Raw genomic sequence first — 26,806 nt, forward strand, 5'->3', positions numbered from 1 at the left:
TATTATTATTATTATTATTATTATTATTATTATTATTATTATTATTACTGTAACACAACCATAAACCCTACTAGCACCGACACAAACACTCGTTTACCCTCCACGGAATGTCCTACCGCCGTGATATTCTTATCTGTTACGCGCAAACACGGGCATCCGCATGACGCTACGCCGGCACGATGCGCGGCCGTCCGAGATAACCGAATGAAATATAAGCCGTAAGTAACGCAGTTCGTACAAACACATACACGTGAATATTTACATATATTGGTATGTAGGTGCATACACGTATATTTGTACATGGACGACTTCTGAAATCCTCAATATACCGATCATTACCCAGCTAAGCTGATATTTAAGCCAATCTTCTTATTCCGTAGCCAAATTCCGAAAATCATTCGGATCAAATGGGCACTGTTATTCAAAAATCACTATTGGCCTATCCGTATGTATACAAGTGTAGTGTGCTGCCGAGGTTTACTTTTGAATTTTTCCGTCGACATTTATCATGAAATACATTACACCGTCCGTCCGTTTGTTTAGCCCAAAACGAATGATATATATATATATATAAATATCACTATGATACATATTTAAATAGAAAATAAAAATAACGTAATAGATATACGCAAAACCGTTTGTCGTGCGACGAATTCAATCGGAACGACTGGCATAGTGATGCGTGTGGCAAGAAGTCGCGCCCGAACGCGTAATATTTATGATCAACAATCGCATAATGATTATGCGGAAATATTATGTGGAAATACGGTAGATAATGCCATGATCTATTAAAATTATATTCCCACGGCAGTTTATGGTCTACCGTTCCAAGCGCCGATTTCGATTCATCGATTTCGCTACGAAAAACAAATGGTAAACATATCGAACGTGTTTGTAAATATATTCAAGTCGGTTGACCGGGTTCGCAGCGGTCATCATTTGCCGGTACCGCGATAACCCGTACACCCGCAATCATCCTTGTCATTATCGTTCCCTTACCGGACGTGTTAACAATTGCGTTCCGACGCACAACACCACGCCGCGGCACTTCGGTTGTGTTAGGTTCAGGTTTCCTAAAAGAAATAACTCTCCAATAGAAAAACAATAAGACACCATTTTTTTCGCATTTTTTATATTGTTACTGTATAAAGCTCGGTGCGTCCATATTATTATTACAAAATAAAATACATTTGAATATAATAATTTATAATTAAAAATCATTTATTGGATTTTAATCACATGTTATAATATTTTTATGCTATTTTGCTAAAAAATAGCACTCTACAACTGTTATAAAAAAGGTAAAAATTTAAATTTTTTTCCCTAAATACCTACTCATTTCCAGCTTTCAATAAGTAAGGTTGTCAGTATTTTTAAATTCAGAGTACTCACGATAATCCTTTATTGCGGTATTTTTAATGCATGGTAAAGTCAAGGTGCACATGAGAATTTTCGAAATATCGCACTATAATTTTACTGCACAACACTCGTGTATTGTGCTCTATTCATTTTAATGTATTTTAACAAAACGCGCAGTAAAATTACGGTGCGGTAAAATAACGCTAGTGTGTTGCTAGCTTAATAGTTAGTTTTTAATCTGACAACGTTGTACATAGTATTTTTTTTTTTTACCGTGCTCAATCGGGTGGTCAAAAAGATCGGCCGATAACGACCGTGCTCAATCGGTTATCACCGACTTCATTTACCGAAACCGGCGTCGAGATACCTGTGGAAATCGACCTGTAAACGATCCGCTGGCAACTCCGTCATTCTTCCATTCCTTTCCGTCTTGGCAAACCTTCCGTGACCGACCTGCACCACCTCATGGTCGGAAGACGTCCACCGATCTGCTGTAATATATATGTTCGTATATAATCATAAAAATATATGTGAATAGGTTAAAACGAGTCATTAGTTGTTATTAGTCGAAACACTTGTAATTTTATCTGATTACCCGTTTAATGCATATTCATTTGTACTCGCACCAAATTGACCTAAAATTATAATAATAGTTAAAGATTTAATTTAATTTTAATTATCATATGTGAGATCGCAACACCGTATATCTAAAACAAGTGAAGGAAATTTTCAACAAAAAATCTTCATTATTAACTGTACGAGTAGTATTATCTTACTACGTTTACTTTATATTTAATTAAATAAAAAATCAAAATATGATTGTACAACCATATTGAAGACATTTTATAAAAATAATTACATTAATCATATAAATATTTACCGTCAAGATAGTCATATCTTTATTTCATATCGTTTTTTTAAAATATGAATTAATAACTACACGAAAATATATAAGAAATATTATATATAATGGAAAATAAAAAATATATAAAAAGTATAAAAACCCGATCGAAAAAACACATACATGCTTATATGATTAGCGCCCAAATAGTTATACATAGAAGCCCATGATTGTCGATTTCGTCTTTGTTTTTGTATTACCTATACATCTTCAATATCCGGAAATGATTTAAATTCAATTGTTACTAAACAACATCTATACTGTGGTGTATTTTATTCTTTGAAAAACGAATATATTGAGTGGATACCAACTATTTTATTCAATGTTAAAGTGTAAGCAATTCCTTGCGAAATCCAAATCCGTCCCCAACCTAACTGAAAAAAAAATGTCTAACACATCATGTATATCCACTCTCGTTTAACAGACGGATTGAAAGTAAATATTATTTTTATACATTTTTTATGCTAAATATATTTAATTTTTTTTTAATCTCCCGTGGCGTTGCAGGTGTTAGGGTGAGAGTTTCATCTCAAAGCGAATTCATATTTTAGGGATGAAGAGCAACCAGCTATGACGTGCAAAGTCAGTAATTTAATTGATCATCTTTATATTGTCAATTACTATCGGATATTAATGATATTATAGAAAAAAGAAAGAACGAAAGAATTATAAGAACGCAGGAACTGTAACCGACATAATTATCATAAACAAATTATTTAATTCATTAATTTCCCTAGACGAATTTTGTTTCACTTTATTTTATGTTTCGTTTAAATCTTATAATAGCTTATCATGTTAGTTTATTGGATTATGGATTTTCGTTTACCAAAAATACCATTTAATTTATATTTAATAGTATGTACTAATGTTGATTTTTTTTTTTTTTTTTTTAATATGAGATTTAATGAGAATTACGAAAAAAAACTTTCTATATGATTATAATTTTTTTTTTTTATAATAGTTTTTTATTGTTATCGCATATTAATATAATTAATTATTACAAAATATTACTATTTTGGTTTATTAGTTTTTCCTTTTGAAATCCAATCAATATTTTAGTATAGATCTCATATAATTAGTCAAATGCTATTTGATAAAAATACTATTACATATTATTAAATAAAGTCTATATTACTGTATACAGTTAACTAAATTTAAATTATCTATCGATCTTAAAGTTTTGACATCTATTGACTTTGTGATAAATTCGGTGTTGAGTAAAATAATTATTTGACTTTGACGTAGTGCGAAAAACATTTACCAAAGTACGTGATTTCCGACAACAGACTGTTAAGATATGCATTAAAATAAATATGTTGTTATGGAATACAAAATGTAAGTAGTATAATAATATCGAAAATACAAACCAATTAAATACATGGAAATCATGATTGTAACTTATATTTGCTAAAACTTTATAATTATAATTTATAAATATAAAATTACAAATATTACGTGTAAATAGTTTACGCATAATGTGTAATATACTCGTATCATAGGATTGATAGGGCTTGTGTATATAACAAGATAAAAATGATAAAAATAATATAATTCATTTTTTCGGCTGAAAATGATACGGTTTTTTGTGTTTTCGATTACGTGACAATGAAAAATAATTTTAAACAAAAATCGTAGTACACAATCTAACACTGCAGGCGACATACAATATCAACATTTTAATCAATTGCAAAATCCACGCTCACCGTTGAAAGGTGAGCATCTCGTAATTTTCTTGCTAAAACCGTTGCAATAAAGAAGAGGAACGGCAGAAAAAGTAGAAGATAAAGACTAGTGGGGCATCTTCCTGAGCGGATTTTAATGACTTTGGCCAAGTCATCAAAACTTTAACAAGCATAAAACATTTGGGAGCTTTAAAACAAGGAACACACGCACTCACATAATAATATATATATATATATATATATATATATATTCAATCTTTCTCTTTCTCTATCTCTCTTTTGGTCAAATTTACTGTGGACAACGCACGTAAGGACTTTATCAATGTAAGTCCCGAAAAATAAATTTAAGAAGGAAAAGCGCTACATGTCTTGCGTATCTTTTTATATTTTATGTTTTATATATATTTTGGTCCGTCCGTTAACAGTTTTCTTGCGCGTGTCATCCTTTCTGTTTCTGGAACAAGGTGATGCGTAATCTCAGTCGGTTAAACGTATTTTCGTCTCACTGTCATCCTTTGCCCTAATCGCTACCTCCAACCACCGATCCGAATTGTGTTCATAACTATCGTAATATCAAACTTCAAATCAAGTGGTTTCGACAAACACCTATACCGGAATGAAGGAATCTATAATATTTATTCAATCGATAGAATAAGTAGGTAGGTTAACCTAACCTAACCTAGTAGATATACAAACATATTTTTTCTTCGATATCCATACCGATTTTCACGGAAGAACGAACCGTAGAATAAATTCACATATACAGTCGGTTATAACTTGATAATAACTCTGTAGTAAAAATCGTATTTAAAAATATAATTTTGTTTTTCTATAAACGAACTTCAGAGTTCTAATTATCGACACCGTATATTCTCGTGCAGTAGTTCATAAGTTCTAGAATTGATCCAGTAAATGAATTTTGAAAGGGGTTTCTTTTTTCACACTTAAGCTGTGCATTTTAATTTTGTTGTATACTTGTGATGAAGAAAAGGATAACTTTTATAAAATGTTTACACTCTTTTGACCCGTGAACATAAATGCAAAACGCTCATCCGATGTACTTATACTTAAACACCTACAGCTTGTTGGCGAATCTTGCAGTCTCTAAGCCAGATTTTGTATTTCAACAGTGGAAAACTCGCAACAATGCTCTCGCTTCGCCTCGCTTAACTACGCACCTACTAATGAGAATACACAGTATTTTATTTCAATTCATGCGATAGTCAAAAAATCTCGACGTAACTCAACATATATTAACGTATTATCTTTACTTTTTTCAATTTTTTTTCTCATTTTGTTCTTTTTGCTGTGGGTCAAAGTTATAAGAGGCTAAAGTGGATTTATATTCTCTCATAGTTACTACGGTCTGTGAGACTCTTTCAGATGTACGCTTACACACACACTTATATCCTGGTACGTATATACCTACATCTAACTTGCATCTGTTTTTTATTTACTATGTTTTCATATCCTGTTCTTTCATCACTCTCTCACTCTTTCTTTATTTTACATTATTTTCTTTCATCTTGATCTTGAAAGATTTAGATAATTTGGAATTTATGGACACTGAGGAGTTGGAAGCGTTAGTGATCTTAATAAAGATTATTTTGGACAGAACATGTGCAACAAATTAAACCTAATTTTTTGGGAGTCATATGTATGGAATTCAAATTTTCACCACGATTATGTATTCATAATTGATAGTCATAAATCCGTAGGTAATTTATTGTGAGCAAAAATATTTTTTGTATTAAGATTTACGTGAACTGATCGATTGATCAGAAATAATAAATAATTGATATGCGACTTTTAACATTATGGATTGATAAGATCGTGTGGAACTAGCAGACAAAGTAAATAAATTGTAAACGAGTGAAATTACAATTGGGTGAATTGATATGAAATTTATGACATCATCGAAATAGGTTTGTTCGGATTAATAATTTGATTGTGTTGATAATTTTGGTGAACAAAACTGATTTCGTTAATCATTTGAATATTAACATGCGATTTTTACTGTTTAAATGTCTCAGTTGGAACGATATTGTTTGTAAAGATGATATACATCTAATACGACCTATTAATAATGTACAATTTGTAAGAATTGCTGTTTTATTACATATATTTTGTCCACTAGAAATCGATCGTCTCGATTTTCGTTTATTCCTAGATCACCAATGTTATGCTTCAGTAATAATACTACTTATATAGTAGTATATTAAAGTTGTACAATAACTATACTTAATAACAATAGTTATTTTACTCGTATATATTAAATATGTGTTTGTATAAAATATTTAATATATACCTTATTTCCATTAATTTGGAAAAGACATTTATAATAATTTTGTTCAATAGTTTCGCATGTGTACGATAGTTGTCTAGTTGCTCCTACACCGTGACAAACATTTTAAATACAGGGTGATCAGTTTTCATCGTTTCCATTTCAGTACGTGTTGGGACACCGAACCATCCACACGTTAATTTCGCGAACCATTTTATAGCTTTCGATAGCAGTATCAAATTTTTACGCAGCACTACGCTTATCTGGTATGTATAGCATTTTAATCGAGTCTAACACGAAACCACATAGCTAGCAACTGCCACATGCGAGTGAAAGCCCTTCAAATATTTATACTCAATATATCCAAAAATAGGTTCAAATCCAAAAGCATCTATATCAAATAATGGTAGTTCTACTCAATCAAATAAATAAAATAGTCAAAGAGTCCTGCCTCTCATCATAAAAAAAATAGACTTCTCTCAAATCCAGATGATTTAAAATCATCACCTCCAAATTCCGATGACGAATTTAGATCGCCAAGAAAAACCGCTAGGGCATGCGACTCATCACTTGAAAGCTCATCTTTCTTTCCCACACAAAATCACTTCACGCCATTAAAAATAAAGGATTCGGATCAAGCTAATCCACTCCCAAAGCTAACAAAGGACGATAGTCCTGAAAGCATCTCCCAACGTTCAAAGGCTAAACCTAAAATTCTACCAATTTACATCCACAAAATTTGGATTACAAAAAATTCTACGAATCACTAGACTATATAACAATCGAAGATTTCTCCATCACTAACACAAAATCTGCTTTAAAAATTAATTTGTCTTTTACTTTTAACTCAGTCATTTATTACAGAGCCACAACAAATTATTTAGACAAATCAAAAATTGACTATCATACATTTCAACTTCCCGAAAATAAACAGTTATTAATAACTATAAGAAACCTTCCTGTAAATATTACTAAACAGTGCATATTCAATGAGCTCTTAGAACTAAAATTCTATGTCACATCAGTTACACGTCGTCAGAACAAATTCAAAAATTCGTTACCTATTTAAGCCGTACTATTGTCGAAATCATTCACAGGTATTTACTTCCTAAACAGACTTTTTCATTGTGTAGTAATCGTTGAACCAAAGAAGGCTATCAAGGGATATCTCTCAATGCACCAACTGCCAAAGCTTCTCACACATGAAAAAATTTTGCCATCTACCAACTAGATGTGTAAAATGCACAGGTGATCACCATTATAATTCTTGCCACAAACCTAACGATAAGCCGCTCAAATGTGTTAACTATAATAACAACTATTCAGTAAGCTATAGAGGTTGTATTTATTACAAAGATATCTCAAAAAAAAAAAAAAAAAAAAAAAAAAAATGATATTAATAATACACATAAATTACTGCGGAGTAATTTCCAATCCAAATAAAGTTACCCCGTGTATACGTCAAATAAACCACAAGATACTGCGTTCGCTAATAAGCGTTCGTATGCTACCGCAACAAAAAACAAATTAAATAACCAGTTAAACAAAAACACAAATAAAGATTTTATGAATTCACTTTTACCGTTAATTAACATAACTTGATTCTATTTTATTCAACTTATAAGTTTCCTCAATCACCACGTACACATACTGCTCTCTTCGTGGATCATACAACTATCTTCACGGAATCACTCAACATCGAAACAATTACTACAAATCTGCAAGCCCACTGAAATACCCTCTCGCACTGGTGTAAAAACTGGAAGATCAAAATCAACACTTCAAAGAGCATTGGAGTTATTTTTAGTCTACGTTACTACACTACTTCCCCACAACTAAATATTGACAATGAAAATATACCCTGTCAATCAATGGTTAGATACCTTGGTATAACCCTCGACAAACGACTCACAAGGCGGCTCCACATTTCATCAAAAGTCCAGCAAGCATACCAGCGCATTTCAATGCTTCATCCCATTCTGAACAAAAATTCAACTATACAAAAAAAAAAAAAATGCTCTCTCCTAATTTATAAACAAATTATACGTCCGCTCCTCACTTACGCTTGCTCGATATGGAGTAATTGTGCCACCTCGTACATCAAGAAAATGCAAATTGTCCAAAACAAAGTCCTCAGAATAATCGCAAACGCCTCATGGTTTGTCAGAAATGTAAATTTCCAAAAAGACTTTCAAATATAAGAAATTGAAGATCACATAAAATATATAAAAACACTAGCAAAAAAATGTCCACTGCTCTCGTCCAAAGTTGTCAGGTGCAATCTATTATAACCTACTCACTCGCCCAACTCAACGTCGATTAAAACGTGGTCGTCCCCATAACCTCCTACGCTAAGCCACTACTCAACATCCAAATCTTCACATTACACTTGCGCTTCTTCCTGAGCATTTTATGACCTCCCGTTATACTTATAGTTATTTAATATTGTTAAAATGTAAATATAAGTATATTATTGTAAGCACATGTTACTTCTGTATAATTTAAATTAATAATTGTTAAAATTATCTTTAATACTTATGAAAAAAGAAAGAATGAACTATTTTTTTTTAACTATCACGTTAATATGTAAAACTAATATGTAAATTGTCAAATATCCCTAGATATATATAGTTTATGGCTATGAATGTCGTATGTTTATAATAATAATAATAATAAAAAAAAAAAAAATCGTGTCCATTTTAAAAGCCCGTCAAACTCAACGTTTTGAAATGCTCATTAAGTCAAACGTTTGTGTACGGAAGTTCATCGTTAGCGTACTCGTAACTATAAATTAAGATTCTTATTCCTAAATCAAGTTAGTTTAATATGCACGTTATCCTATATTTTTAATTGTGGGCCCTATCTTAACCTATGTTTCACCAATTTTAATAAGAGATATTTAAGATATAGGTGTAAATCTTACGCAAAAATGACGGAATCGCATGAAAATTCTCGCAAAAATAATACGTAAATGATACACAAACAATTTGCACGTCCGGAATGCAAAATTAAAATTTCAAGGGATTTTAATTTATATGGCCTGCAAATTTTATTTAGGAATAAGACTCTCAGTTCATGCGGATAGACAATGGAACGCCGTTCGCTTTTATACACAAACGTTTGATATGATAAGGAGAATTTTAAAATATTGCTGGAGAATTGGGTCTGCTATATCGCGCAGTTCCCATCGTAAATTATATATTTGAAAGACATTCATAATTATACATTTTACAAACCTAATACACATATGTATTTATGTGACTCGTTTGAAATATTTCATATAGTTTCCAATTTATCGTAATACTTATACCAGAAACCCCAAGTACGTACGTTTCAAAAATATTTTATGAAACAAAATATGTTTTATTTTTATTTTTTTTTTTTTTTTTTGTTACGTTATTGAGGTCAACCGGAAAAAAGAATCTGCACGTTTTATTTAAAAGTTATCCGCTACGACACTATTGAATTGCTACGTTTCTATAACGTTTCTACGTTTCGTGTATAAGAAACAGATGCGCGCACATACACACACACACACACAAAAAAAAAAATATATATATATATATATACACACATGTTTGATTATCAAAAACTTTCAACAATTTAAAAGTAGTGTTGTAACTATTATTATTTTTTTTTCTCCCCGAGATCCGAACTCCAAAGACGACATTGTTAAACAAAACTTACATCATACATACATACACATTTATGTATATATATGTGTGTGTGTGTGTGTGTGTGTGTGTGTGTGTATGTATACAGATTTAAGACTCTCGTCGTCTAGAGATGGCGGAGATAATGTTGGCGGTGCGCAATAGCTGAAAGCAATGCATTTTTATTAGCGTTTTGGCGGTGGTAAAATGTTTGGCATATTTCCCACTGTGTTGTTAACAAGTTGCACACACAAACATATATACACGCATATATGCATGTACACCAACGAGGAAACGTGAATTCGTAGAGTGCAAGGATCGAACATGGAAACCCTGAATTTCAATCGAGTGCGCTGCTATGCTCTTGTACTCTGGAAGATTTATCTGCCGTGTGGGGAGCCAAATGTCGTTATTGCCGATACCGTATTCATATACATAATATAGTACCTATATAGTAGCTTGCATATCCAAATAGTAAAATGTAGAACGCGTACATACTATTGTAATACAGTCGTGCATTACATTTTTAATGATCCAACGGTTAGGTTAGTTCTGTTTACCCTTAATACACCTTTAGCTCACTCATATATTTTTTCGAACCATCGATATACGCGATGGAATGAAAACCACTTCCAGCTAGATCTTTTAAGTTTTATAATATGATACAATGACGTAGACATATCCAGGGGATGACATATTCATCGTATTTACTATTTTTTTTTTTAATATTTTTTTTTATAGATTAATTTTCTTCATAAAACGTTAAATTATATTTAGTATTTAATATGATACGAGTTAATTGATGAACTAATGAATCGGAAACATATTCAATTTTACAATGTTATCAGGTTATTTTATTATTAAAATTAGCCGTTTTTAATTTTTTTCCATATATTAAACATAAGTCAAATTTTTCAAAATAAACAAAAAGATTTATCAAGATCACTAAATGATATTATAACTTAACGAAAATTTTTGAAATCTATTCGTAAATATGCTGATAGTTATTTCAAAAACTTATTTAATTATGCAATTATAATTACATCTAAAATATTCGTTTATGTAAAATACCTCGAGTGTTTGCGAGCAAAATCAAATAATTAATGTAAATGTTAATAATCCAGAATAATACTACAAAATATCCACATTTATTCCATTTCTTGACAAAATTATAGGTGAATTAAGAACACGATTTGATCAAAGGTTAAAACTCTTAAAGTAAAGAGAATTATACCACTGAAAGTATTAATCCCATCACATTTCAATAAATACAATTATGCAACTATTTTAAGGGTTGCAAAAATGTACGAAAATGATTATGATTCCGTTAAGTCTAGATTTAAACCTTGATTAACGGTTAGTGCATACCGTATCATAGGTTGTCACCGAGCAATGAGAGCATAGCTGATGACAAATTCGGTCGGTCATATTTGTTATATGATACATTATTCTATTATTAATTAATTTTTTCGAGATTTTAAATATTTTAACATTATATTTTGGAGAAACTAATCCATACATTAAAAATTCTTTGATATGTGCGTATTATTTACGCAATAAATTAAAACGGAGGAGATATCACATCCATCCAGTAATATCGATCGACCAATTGAAATAGAATTCTATTTAACTGTTTTCAAAATTATAAGTAGTTAAAATCATTTGATTACTTCAGAATATCAATTAAAAGTTTTGATTAGATACTTAGAATAAAATAAAATAAAATTGTGATATTAAGTATCATGCATTTTCGTACGCGCGCACGGGTTGGTCGATCGTCAGCGTAGAACTTATGTAGTAATCCGCCGGTCGACCGACGATCCTCGTAAGTACTACGTAGCTGTACACCTGCAGCAATTTATTAGCGCTGCTCTATAGTTGTTCATAAGCATTCATTAATTTCGGTCGAGCTCTAAATACAGCCTAAATGCAATTGTTACATTTAAGGCTGAATCATTTATATGGCAAAATCAATAGAAAAACGATAGACGAAATAGCATAGTAAATAAATCTTAAACACTTATTGAGACTTGACTATATAGCTATTGTACCTATTATAAAATTACTATTACAAATATTTACAACTCTTACTGCTGTAACAACTACGATAGAATGCACATTTTCTACCTTAAAACTACTGAAAACATACACATAAGTTCAATAATGACTGAAAATATACTAAATGGATTAGTTTAAGTAAACCGGTAAAATACGATTGAGAACGTTATTTTTGGTAACACGATTGAGAACGCTTGAGTTTTTTTTTTTTCAACGTTACCAATTGTAATCGATCGATAATATGAGCACAATAATCTAATGATATTTATCGGACTTTTATCGGATTAGCTGGATGTTAATATTAACTTAGATACCAGATATGAGAGAATGATGGTTAGGCTTTGCAGTCCTCGCACAAACTATTCGTCAATATATTTTATAATTTTATAAGTTCTACATAATTTACAATTTTTACATTTAGACATTTTTATAAGTCTTACATAATTTTAATTTTTATTCATATGATATATTACATATTATTTTTTCAAGAATATTTTTTGCATGTATACTGAATTTTTCAAAATCCAAATAAATGATATGGTAAACTATGGTAACGTTGCACACCTATTCGTTTTCAATCTTATCGTTTTTTGGATTTTTTTTGAGTCAGCGGTAAGTTCTTTATTAATTTTAAATATTCTCAATCGTTCCCCCAAAAAGGTATAACGTTCTCAATCGTTTGATAGCCAAGTAAACATCAACGGAAAAGAGGCCATTTCAGAAAAAGAAATCTTTGAGGATTTTTCAAAAAAAGCACCTAGAAGACTGCAACTCGTATATCACTCAAAATATTTTGGACGCTTAAAATATTTTTGCTCTAAAATATCTGTTTTTATTATAAAATGTATACTATAATATTTAATATTATAAACTAGTTTAATGACCGATTAAAAATATAAATAAATTATTTGCATTAAAAACGTAAAATAGTTAATGAATTTTTTCATTTCGGTGGTACATTTGATAACATTTAAGACCGCATTGTCTCTCCCTTTAAAATTCCAGATACACCATTGATATGGAAAGTTTGTAATCAGCGCCGTCCAACGAAAATTGCTCTCATGTTTCGTGAAACAATATATTTGTAAATGAGTCCTCGATCGTATACGATTACATTATTTGTTTCGTCAAGCGATCTCTAAATCATTCTAAAATATAGTTCTACGAATAATATTCCCACTTTCTTCAGTACACAACCGCATAGTGAAACGTTCTATCCTTTATGTCATATTGTCTATTCATATTCAGTTATGTTTGTAAAGTGGCTCGAGTATGCGAGTGACAATCATTTGATTTACTATGGTCTAATTATTATTTATTTCTAATTATTATATATCGTTATTCTATAATGAAATACATCGAGAGCGGTAATTTTTCTTGGTGTATTTACGAAAAATGTCATGATAAATATTAGAATGACCATATCAATTATGGTAAGACTTCCATTTATCAAGTTATGTATTTTTAAAAAGATAAAATTAACCCACAACAGTTCCAAATAAGTACATGAATATGTTTGCAAACAAATCGTTTTTAGTTATATACACCCGATGAAAATATTATGTTTTCTCGTGAACAGAAATAAAAACAAAACTAAAAAATACCTCAAACACATATTATTATTATTATTATTATAAACGGATACACTGTTATTTTAATTACTTATTACACGATTTTTGCGCGTTATATAATGTATAGTATGAAAATTGCCAATTATAATAATATTCCATCATTTTATTTAAAAATAACACGTCCAATACACTATATCAGCAGCGTGCAACCTTTTTTGATCCACGATCCTCAAATTAATTTATTTCGCTATAGATACTTAATTTCTATCAATATTATGTAATTGTATTATATATACTTACTTAATGTACATAAAAATTGAGTTCGAATAAATTAAATCGTTAATTTTAAGCGATTTTAATACTTTTTTTAATTTAATTAATCTAAAACATAAAAAAATAATACAAAATTAGAGTTTTATAACATCTAAAATATAAGTATAAAGATATGTAAAATTAAATACATAATCTATAACTCTTTAAATTGGTGTTAAATATTTGCAACCCCCTTTGGGGTCACAATCTCCAGATCGTGCATCACTGCATTAAATTATTATTACACTCAATCAGCAGGATAGTTAAAAATTAATTTCTTGTATTATGCAGTACTAGAGATCATCACTACTAGGAATGCCTCATTACCACCAGCATAAATAAAATAATTATCAAATTCGCATGCTATATTTTTCGTACCAATGGTGTTGTTGGAAATGTCATCTATCCTTCAGTGTAAATAACAGTATTGTATCAGATGGGAGAAATATAAATGTGTCTGTTTAACGTAAAATCAAGTTAATAATGTTAATGCTAAACGAATTTAGCTTGATAAAATGAAACGTTTGTGATTTAATTCAATTCCCATAAAATGTATAAGATATTTAATAGCATTAATGTATCGTGCGTTTCTGTGAAGCAGTTGCGACAAGGTATACACTTCTATAAATTCAAAGGACATTTTGGAATTTACTCAAGACTCCTACTAGCTTATCACCATTCAAACGGCAGTATATTTTATTTAAAACATCAGGACCAAGAAAAAATATAATTATATCGGTGTTTTTTTTTTTTATGTTTACGTAAACTCTTACGCAGTCACGAGTGATTCGTTTATTAACTTTGACTGCACTTCTCAAAAATGCACGTTTAAATACAGAACAATATTAAATCCGTGATTAAAAATCGACCACATGCCACTATATCGATGGTGTAGTTCCGTAGTGTGGTTAGTGCCGACTTTAACGAATTGATTAAAACAAGCTTCGAAAGTTCATGTTTCTAAAAAATAGAAAATAGTTCGTTTTCAAGTTGCGGAGACATGATAAATTATTTTTAACTGTTATCTAGTTTTTACTGTTATCATATCATATTTTAACATATTTAGAGTAATGCGGCGTTGTTTTATAAACTATCGTATTCACTATTAATGTTCCGATCACTACACTTGTGTACATTAGACCATCGATACATATACATCGATTTTGTTTTATGCTCGGAATAGCATTCATCGCGAATGCGTTTTGCTAATTGTACGGTACAACGAAGCGTGCGTTTTGCTCGTCATATATTTCTCATATGAACGCCGACCACGCGTCGGTTTCTTAATTAAAGATACGTCTAATTTACGCGCGTGTGCTAGCATTCGATATCTACTAAACTCAAAGTTAAATTAGGTGAATTAATTGTAGCCCAACAGTTCTCAAATACATTTCACGCGAACCAATACGTAAGTCGAATAAATAACCTTGTTTTTATTTCAGAATTTTGATGTGTGTATACGCGCACGCGCACCATATACTCCATTGCGTCATCCACTCCGAACGGGTTAGGATTTAAACGAAATTTCTCGCGCACTGCCAACATTAAGTAGTGCTCCTTTTTTTACACCCGTCTATCCCGGCGATAAATTACTTCGCAAACGTCTACTTACGGATACGTGATATTAATATGTGATATATTTGTAAATCACCGACGCTCGTCGAGTGCTATATCGCGTTAAAATACGCTCGGAATATTTATTGTTCATAATTCAATTTAAAATTTGGGTGTTTTAAATCCTAGCGCTACGTAAGTGTGGTAATAAATTCATCCTAAGCACCGAGATTAATGTCTTTATCCGAAATATTGTTTATTTTTCCGTGTACACCTACTTATGTACAGTATTGATATTTTTACGACAGTTTATCAATAATGAAGAACGGCAAGAAGACACGACATGCATATAAATACTCATTATAACTGTGCACGGTTGGTGTAATATATTTTATCCATTTTATAACGCTATTATAAAAAAAATGTATGGTATGTTGGTTTTTATTTTATTTTCTTATCAAACCAAACGAATAATTACTTTTTATGCTTACTAATGCACCAGTTGTAATGATGTTTTGATTTATTTATTTCTAAACAAATAAAAATGACGCGCGTATACATTTTTTTTTTACATAATAATGTCTTAACACTTATACATAAATATGCAATGTTAGTTTCCATTTATTTTTAACAATAGACTTATTTTAGAGACCTCTTTTGGCTTTTGATAGCATATTATGATAATAGGATTAAATTCGTCGTAAAATTTTGTAGCTAATTGTAAGCCTTATTATCTGTAATTATTATTTTATACAGCAAAATGTCGAATAACGTAATATAATTGACCGACCGCTGTTCTCTCGTTATTTTCGAATACCCAAATGTTTGGATCCGTAAAATTTCAAGTACGGTATTCGGTAACAATTCGTGATTTCAAAAGACGAGAGTTTGCTGTTTATTATGGAAGTGTACTTAGAAAACTTAATGCTACGTGATCAGGTTGAAAGTAGGACTTTAATCCGGGATTGCAAATATTTAGTCGTTAATATGACTAACAGCGTAGCATATACACAACTATCGTTTTACTAAACAAATACAATAATTCTCTTAAATTAGTCTAAAACATATTTAAATTATACATCAACAAACAATCAAAATCAAAACAAAATGAAATCGTCGCATGGTAACTATCGCTGATAGTGATTTTGTATCGATCGTATTTATTATTACAAGTCTACGATGTTGGTGAAGCAGAAAAAGTAATAGGTTTCTGTAATGAGTTAAACTAAACAAACCGCTCGTTCGAACGAAATCTCGGATGTTGATAAATGTTTTTATTGCCATTTGAATAATTGTTAAATTTATATTAGTTCATACAAAACATTTACATATATTTATACAAACATCCTAATAGAATATTTTAAACGTATAAAATGTATTAAGCTAACGGTGTTTCTCAACTCTATACACATTAAAACACTTAATCCAAAATTAAATCAAATCATAATTTAAAAAAAATCCTTATAATATATTGTTGTAACAGCTTATAATCCATACTGAGGTAATGCATTCAAATTGAAACAATTTTGTATATATATGCGGTACGTTCCAATTCTCAACTTTTAAAAAAAATATACTCTATCAACGTTATATGCATACGATTAATTTATTATCAGTTACAGGTGTAACAGATGTTGTACACTAATATTTAATAGTATTTTCGGTGCTCATTTCCTGAAATTGTAAGTTTGATAAAATTCAAAGTCGTTAGATAACGAAAAATCTGTGTGGTATGTCAAACTGAATTCAACCGAGTCTATGCCATTAATTTTAGATAGTTGAGGACGTTAAAAAATTACGAGTTTAAATAAACCTAGTGTTTAATGTGGGTGTTTCGGTAAAAATAAAAATAACCAAACGGTAAACTTCGGAACCAAAATCACAAAAAACCGTCGATCACTGCACTTAGACATTTGTTAATGTATAATATATTATTAATTTTTATTTTTCTAACCAGCCATATAACCAGAATTTAATAAAACAATAATATAATATGACAAATGTATCAATAAATAATAATTTATAGATAGACACAATTTAAAAAATAATATAGATATTAGTCAATAATAATGAACTTATATTAATAATAATAAGAAGAAGTAGAAGAAGGAGAAAAATAAATAGATGAGATTCATTCTCTAAATGCATCATTAGGTGCATAGAGTGGTTCTTATTTGAATTTGCGATGCGTAACGGAAGTAAAAAAAAGAGAATTATAAGTATATGGAATGAGAAGGAACTCAAAAATATATTTAGGAAAGAATGGAAGGAAAATCCAATCATCCGTCAGTAAACTTGTACAAAAGTTTCGCTTCTACTGTTCTCTTAGCTAACGAATTCAGTTCGGACGTATCCGTTGCCGGACTACAATCGTACAGAGCATTATTTTCATTACGTTTTGATGTCGTTTTCCTCTTGGAGCTGTTCACAGTTTTCGCCGACAACACTGTCCGGTACAGTTTATCGTATGATGCCGTTTTAAGGTCCGTACGGATATTTGTTATTGATACAAATCTATCAACATAACAAATCATTGTTTACCGTTATCCAATGGATTTTTCAGGCATTTGATTCGTTGCCTTCAAACATGCCTCTCTGACCAAAACAAGCGAGTTAATATAACTTTAATATATTTTATATATATTATTCATGGTATATTTATTTGTTTCTCCATCCCTTTTCCGTTATCGACCGTTTCTGTTTTTCCCCTCGCTCCTGAACCCCTGCCACCTACATCACCTTTATAACGTTCACCGCCAAATACAACGCGGTACAATATCTTACGCTAAAGGTTTATGGCTACCACGTGAAGAAGACCGTCGCGCAGTGATGGCGATATATCTATTCCGGTTCGCGAGATTTTCACTGCAATCGGATCGGATCACGAGAAGAAAAGGTGCCTATGCGTGTAAAATACACATTCGTGTATGTATAAACGTACGTCATGGTTTTTATGGGGTGGCTAGTTCGAAGATTTATACCGGTTATTTCCTGTCTAACAATCTATATATATTTATATATGTACGTGTGTATGTATGTATGTAGCTGAAACCGAGTTACCGCGGTGACGTCATCGTGTTGTCGTAAAAAAAAAAAACCAAACAGATGATAGGGGTGGCCCGAGGTCGAGGAAACTAAAACAATCCCGCCGAATCCGCTGTTGACGTGCGTTACGTGCACCGAAATGGGAAAATATTGGATTTTCGGTGGCGGATGAGGAAAAAAACCGTATCGCGATTTATTACCGCCACTTTTGCCACCGAGCGAGAACGCTATTAATTAAAAAAAAATAATAAAATAAAATAAAACTAAATAAATAAATAAAAATAAACGTATCGTGGAGTCGTCCATTAATAATAATACATAAATATACAAATATATGAGTATTTGCATAAATCCACGCGCACCCGCCATATTGGATGAGTACTGTACACGTTTCGTGCGCGCGTCCATACGTGTGTCTGCGGTATGTTTTGATAACACGACGAAACGAAAGACTGTAAATATGATATTGTTCTCGTACGCGTTGTCCGTTCGACAGAGTATACGCGAGCTGTCCTGGACAACTTATTCGTTCGGGTTCTTTACGCGTTCGAAAATTATCATTATACGTTCGTTCCGAACATGTAAATCACCACGTCCAAGTCCCGGTCACCACCAGTGTGAAGTGTCTGCAATCGACGATTTATCAACTAGCACGCGTTCCGAAATCCTGGGGGGTGAAAATAAACGTGTATTTATGCACATAATTTTTACTTTTCGTTAAGATTACTATAGTTATTACAATTGTTATAATTATTATAATTAATTCAAACATACGCTCCGCACAAATGAATTTATCTATAAATACACATGTATAAAAACGGAATACGGGTGACTATTGGCGACACGTTTAAACGCTCAGTATTTAATGTCGAATGCGATTTAAATTTTTATTATTATTTTTTTAATCAGACCCACTATACACGCGATACAACCACGGAATTAAACAGCGATTAATGCACGCAACGCGTACGTTTTATTTGTTGTTTTGTAATTTTATAGATTCTGAACGAAATGAGATTACAACTACGTTTATTATTCATTCATTTTCCTTTTTCTGCAATCAAACCATTGAGTGTAGGGTAAATGTGCAAGGAAAGTTTCGTAAAACGTTTAATATGATTGGAAATCAGACGATACTTTAGATAGGTTGCATTTTTATTGATCCCGGTGATATTTTATTTTTTGTAGTGTATGCAGTTCGTGTAATCGAACTAGGAACATTAAATTTCAAGATTCGATAACGTTACCTCAAAGTTTATGTTACTAACGTATTCTTAAGCTGTTGAACAACCAAGAAAAATTTGATAGTATTTTTTTTCCTTTGGTATCAGATAATGGCCGAGTTGATTTTTTTATTGATATTTGCAATAAACAAAAATAATTAACGCTGCTAAACTAAAGGATAGTGAATTTACACCTTGGCCATTACCGTGGTATAAATTTTATAATATTTAGAACCGAGAACGTGAAATGAATAACTGTCGGGCATTAGCTCGTGGATCTATTAAGATTGCCAACATATTTTATCGAATAAATGATACAGAAATAATTTCCCAATAATAAATGTTAATTAACATTTTCATATTTTTATTAATTTTTTTGTGTGGTAAATCACAACATTAACATAAAAAATAATAAATTAGTCCATTAAATAACGATAATCAACACTTATTGGTGCCCGCATAATTTTTTTTTTCATTTGTATTAAATTTAATATGTTGTTGAATAAATAATATTGATAGGACATTTATTTAATCACATCATATTAAAATATATATAAAAAAATAAAATATATATTCCATAGTATTTTTTGTATACTTTTATTTAATAAGTTGTAAATATAATATGAATAAGCACTCAGTAGTCAATACTTATAGTTTTTAAATGGTTTTCGGAAAATTTTCGGGGAAGAGTGATCAACATCCACAAGCCACATTTACCACACGGTCAACTTAAAAGGCGTGATACATTTATATTATAAGGATATAAAAATCACAATAGTAACGTAATTAAATAATTTTCAAACGTGGTCGATATCAGCAAAAGAGAACGATCTGCTACCACCCCTTACACATGCACTACATATATGATAAAAACGTACGTAGTGAATACATTATAGCGAATTAATTTTCGCGAAAATTACCGTACGCAGTGCCGATTAAATGTACGTGCAATGTTTCAGGGACGTTTTCATAAATATTTAAATTGGAGCAACCATACAATATAACAGTGCATAGTCATAATGTTTTAAACCGTTTGTCGACGTCATTGTGTGTGTTTATGCGTTGGTGTACTGTTTGCATGGATTATATCGTACGGGCAAAGTATCGTTAAACCCTCCAAAATTCGTACACAGCCAAGTACACTACGTATGGATTCATCTGATATTATTAAGAATGATAGTATAATAAAAAAATAATTATAATAACACTATTCTAATATTACTAATTCATTTGTACGTTAAGGACCTCTGATACCACTATCATAATTGTTAGTAAAAATGACAAAATGGGAACATTTGTGTATGTGTGTGTGTGTGTAACTCTCTTTTTAATTTTCACAAGCTCTAATTGTTTAAAGATCGATTTCGGGAAAATGATAGTGATAGTATTATCAGTGTTCACATTGCGGCTGAAGCGTGGGTAATATTGTTATATTTATTTGGAACTGTATATACCATCCCCTACCTGGGGGATACTTAAATATTCAAATTGAACCATATACGTATAACATAATTCTTCTCCTTGTATACATTACATGGTTTCCGTAAATAAAGTGAATATACCATGGTATTTTAAAACCCGTTTCCTGATGCGTGCAGTTAAGTTGTGTCTGATAATAATCCACTCATATTTGATACGTCTCTTTTCGTTAGTTCCGAATATTGGTTGACATATCCGGATTTCATGAATTATTCAATTCAATTTTGCTGTTCAATAACTCATTTTTATATTCACATTAGTTCTATTAAGGTTTTGTAGTAAAGATAAGTCTATTGGATATTTATGTAATGATAATACTATAAGTCATAGAGGTACAAACTCATACATTTATTAACTTGGTTTGATAACTAATTATAAAAAATTAAAATTAAAATTGTTGAAGCCATGATAAATATACAGTCACTCATAAAATATAATATTAATTCGTTGTTAAATTTTAATAACTATAAAATAATTAATTTCATTAATTAATAAAAATAATTATAAGCCATTTAAAAAACAAATGTATAGATCCGGATGATCAGGATACATCGGCAAATCTGGAATTCGAAAAAATTATATCTATGGTTTTAATATATAGTTCAAAATTAATGCGTAATGTAGTTCAGGATCAAGAAAATATCGGAAGTTCTAGAAATAATATCATGGTGATATAGTATATACATCTTATATAATAATATACCTTCAAATGTATACAACAATTAAGATTGGATACACAAAAAAGGTGTAAAATTAAATAATTGTATGATAAAGTTATTGATATTTATTTATTTATTTTTTTTAACCATTTGTTTTTTTATACATAAATAGAATTGTATTACGGTTGTATTACGCAACACGTTTAGTCGACGAAAACAATAGTTATATGAAATACTATGCCAAATCAGACGGAATTAAAAGTTGGTAAATTGCTTTAGCGGAATCAATAATATAATTGTATAAAACCTAAAATCTGTCCGGGATTTTTACGATTCAAAAATTCGAGTAACTTATAGGTGGTGTCTGCAGTCACCGAACTACGGACTTGTCAAATCCTTTTGCGTTAAAATTTTCTCAATAATGTACAAGTATGAACGAATATATACGCATCAATTGAAAGGACTATGATGCTTTTATTTTATTATGGTTATACTATTCATATTAAAAACTATGCTCATGTCAAAGATTTTTTCATATAAATGAGTACAAACATAATTTTCAATATTCTATATATTCGGTTTATTTGGAGGATTTCCTTCAAAGAGTTAAATCCGTTGTTTTTAACCAATACTCATTGTTTGGAAACCGCCTCGGTTGGTCATTCTCTTCACAGGTCGTTAAACGCAGTTTTGTGAAAATAAATTTTACCTATCTTCTATGATTTGTCATCAATGTCTTAAATCAAAGAATTACTATTTTCATTCAATTTCTTCTTGTTGTTTGTTTGAAAAAGATTTTCATTCGCGTTCGCATTTATAAGAACTCAACATTTTTTTTTTTGTTCATTGATTTTCGTACACAAACATAAAACCCAAAATATCTATTATTGTTACCTTCACTGACATACAGTAAAAAAATAAAGGTTATATACCTATTCAATTTGAACGAATAAACTGAGAAATATATTTTAAGATTATGCATATTTCGATTAGCCTATAATAATACGATAAACAATGCAAGTGTATTGTCTTGACTGTAATAATATTATCGATAAGTAGAAACGAGCTTCCTTTGATTTTATAATTTAAATTCAAATGATACAATAAAATATGTGTTTAAAAATAAAGCTGGAGTACGTTTATGGGTACTTATACGAGACAGGTTAGACAGATCGTAGACAGGTCACCGACTTTGAAAATACTAACGACAATTCAAAAATTAATGATAAATTAATGACGGCTTTCTGATATCGATTCTGTTAACGATTCAAATATGTTGCAGAGATTTTATGTATGCAAAATAATTTGATAATCATTCACGAAGAATTTGTTTTGTGCGAAGAAAGAAGGAAGGGTGTCAAGGTTAAAGACCGTAATGCAATCATTTTCGGGTTTTTAATAATTTATGTGTACGAGTGAAAACGTCACAATTTAAATATGTTCGTTTGGAACGACTTAATTTGAACTTAAATCGGAGTCATTTATACTCCTGCAACTCGTCGAGTGGTTAATACATGAGAGTGAATAACAAAAAAACTGCAGAAATAAAAAACATGGTAGGATTTTAGGCTTAGCATGTCGTGTGCGCACGCGCGTTTATGTTTGCATGTATGTGTGACAGAGAAAGGACAAGAAACTCGGACGACCACGTACGGAAATATACAATATAATATGGTATCGTGTTAATGTTAAGCCCACTCGAGTAGGCACGAATAAATACGATTTAATTATATGATGAGGAGAGAGAAAACGAAGGAAACGCCGCAGTACCATTGTACCAGTGCATAATAACCGTCGATTTCCGCGGATCATCAGCTTACTTCAATTATTTAATTTTTTTTTCTTTATTATTATTATTACTATAATTTTTGAATTACTATTGAAAAAAGAACTGGATTTATCATCTGTAACAGTACGTTGCGGACGTGGAACGTTAAATCTGAGCAGAAGAAACCATGCCATGTAATTGTATTCCTGAACTCAGTTACGATAATAGTATACCGTTATACAGATATATTAATCGAGTATACGCTGAAATCGAAATTTTAATAAAAATGTTCGCTCATTTTCACGATCATGACGTACCAACGAAAAATACATTTTTCATACAGTAGTTAATATAGTTTTATCTTTTTCCCTTTTTCGATGCTAATGTGTGTATTTATAATATGATATTTCAACCACGTGCACTAGTATCGTTCGCATAATGGAATTTTATCGCGCGCTTGTAATATATGTCAATAAGACATAAATAAATATACGTATTTAACGTAACGCCTATAATTATGTTATTATAATACTCGATGACAGCAAGGAGCTTTTGTGTATACACAGAAGAACGTCCTCACAGCGGAATATTTGCCGCGTGCACTCGATTAAAACAATATATTTATTATATTTATTATTATTATTTTCATTTATTATTTTGTTTTAGACTGCCCTCACGTCATAGCTATATTGTCCGGTTGTATTAAAAAAAAGACATGTCTAGTAGACAACAGGTGTGCATATTTAAATTGTCGAGCATTATTTAAATTATTTACGAAGTCATTTCCAGGAAAGATATAATAATATTTGTACTTACAGTATTAATTTCTTTTAAAGACTCAACACCACAAAAAAGGTTATTTTTTCTTTTTCTTTTCAGTCGTCTATGGCTCACACATAAACTCGTGACTTGAACGCCATATGACATAAAATATAATTATTCATAAGGTGTAAATAACTCAGATATCTCAGATCATGTACTCGTATAAATATATAAATATAAATTGACGAGGATTTAATGTTTGACATTATAAAATACTAATGACTTAAACATAAAATTAACTTAATATTAACTTCGACTGTCTTCTTAAATACAAATAAATAAGATAGAATCTTGATAGGCCATCGTACTTTTTCTTTTAAAACTTTTCGGTTATTGGATCATTTTTATGGTTGTTTTTGATTTTATTTCTTCCATTGGAGTATTTTTTTTTCTGTTTACTATTTATTTTATTCACATTTACATTTTCGTCCATACTACATTCACGCGTAAATCAATTCAAATAAGTAAGGAATAAGAACTTACGGTTTGCATTGTCAATATTTGACTTAAAAAATTATTATACTTTTATAATTAGTGACACTGAGTACTTTGATTTGTTAATATCAGATACATGTTGAACTATATTAAAAAGGAAAAGAGAGGAACACATGATAATATTATACTATACTTGCATTCAGGAACCGAATATACAAAATAATAACCAGTATGAAAATAAGTCGTAACATTCATTAAAACTGCTTCCATAACATATTATGCTTTTGCAGAAAAATATTCAGTTTTATTTATAAATTAAAGGAAAAATCTCAAGCGCTTGACATCAAAGCTGTTCACTGTCTCCCTTCGTTTGCTTACTAAGTGTTTCCCGTCTAAAACCAACTAAGAAGAGAATTTCTTGAAACTGCGATCATAAGTTTCAGGGCGCCTTTTTAGTCGTGAAACACTCTCTTAATACTTATGGGGCAGGAATAGGTACGTATATATATATATAGGATGAAATAAACGAAAAGATGGAGGAATGCCTTAGCTTGTATATAACCGTATATTCTCTACTTCACTTTCTCAATATATCTCTCTCTCCCTCTCTCCTTTTTTATTTACTCCCTCTTCCTATTTAATACTAAATTTCACAAACTTTACTCGACAACACAATATCACTTAGAAACCACGGGCTCAAAATTGAATCACTGCACATCAAAGTACTCGTACAAATTATTTCAATAATATTTACAGCCAAGTACGCTATACAAATACCTTGTCAAAATGAATTATTTAAATATATCTTTATCGGAAACAGTATTTTCATTTTCTTTTAATTAATTTACGTACATGAACACAACTGCCGATGAACTATTTTTTGTGATGCATATTTTCCATCTGAATAAATATTAGTCTTGAATTCACTTTTTTTGTTGTGAGATTTTTACTTACTCTAAGTCTTTATTTGAACATTGGTAAATAAAAAAAATATAAACGTAGCAACGTATGACTGTTCAACTGATGACGTGTTTTTTCGATGAATAAATGGTTTCTATTTTTAAGCCATTATCAAATTAATGAAAAATGAAAATTAATAACAATAGGAAGAATTTACAGTATTTGAATTATTATTATGGCATGTGCCTAAAATAATAGATTATGCATGACTTAACTTTTAGTGGAATCCTAGAAAACTGATTGGTCACATCTAATCACCTCGAAATAATTGTAATATCGATGTTGTGTAATGATCTGAAATCGATAAATAAACACAAAGACTGCTAAATCGATTGATAAATTAGTTACCGGATTAACGGGGCAAAAGTAATAATCAATCGAATTCAAAGAAAGTATGTAAAATATTTTAAAATATACATTTCAGTAAATTTCAAATAAATTAACTGTTTATTGCTCATGAACGAAAACAAAAAAAAAACAATTACAATCATAATGTTCAATTCGTTCAAATGTAAAAACATAATAAAGTAACCTCTTAACCTAACCATAATAAACTAACCTCTGTTATCGAACACTTGAAGAATAATTTTATCCTTTTTAATACTAGAATATCCTTTTTGGTGGTGTGCTGGTACGTTGCAAAAACATTTGTAATGATTTATTCAAATACAAGAAGAGATAAAATATAAACACACCAAAACTAAATCCAGCTCCGTTCTCAATTTTATTACATTTGACAATACTCATTATGCAATGACTTTTCTTCAGTTTTTATCTGTAAGCAAGCTATGAATAAAGCCGTTATATAATATAGCCCTCAACCTATTAACCGTAAGCATGCTCTTAACCGTACACATAATATATAGTTTGTGTTATAATAATTATGATGTCGACGAATCTGTCGTCGTTTATACTATATTTTTTACCACTATTAGGACATATTGCTTTATAAATTTGTTCGAAACACAAAATAACACGTTTTGCGACCGAGTATGTGGTTATTCCAACGTGTTTTCTACTACTTCAATCTCCATTTAACGA

The 26,806-nt window shown here is 30.5% G+C and overlaps 1 protein-coding gene across 2 annotated transcripts in view; it reads left to right on the forward strand.

Annotated features, from left to right (window-relative positions):
• The window catches only part of LOC112694008 (zwei Ig domain protein zig-8-like), a 571,990-nt gene that overhangs the window by 424,382 nt on the left and 120,802 nt on the right, over nucleotides 1–26,806 (forward strand). The gene's annotated exons all lie outside the window — the stretch shown is intronic.

This window comes from Sipha flava, unplaced genomic scaffold (assembly GCF_003268045.1).
Source record: "Sipha flava isolate LNK unplaced genomic scaffold, YSA_version1 121_pilon_pilon, whole genome shotgun sequence".
Classification (NCBI taxonomy): domain Eukaryota; kingdom Metazoa; phylum Arthropoda; class Insecta; order Hemiptera; family Aphididae; genus Sipha; species Sipha flava.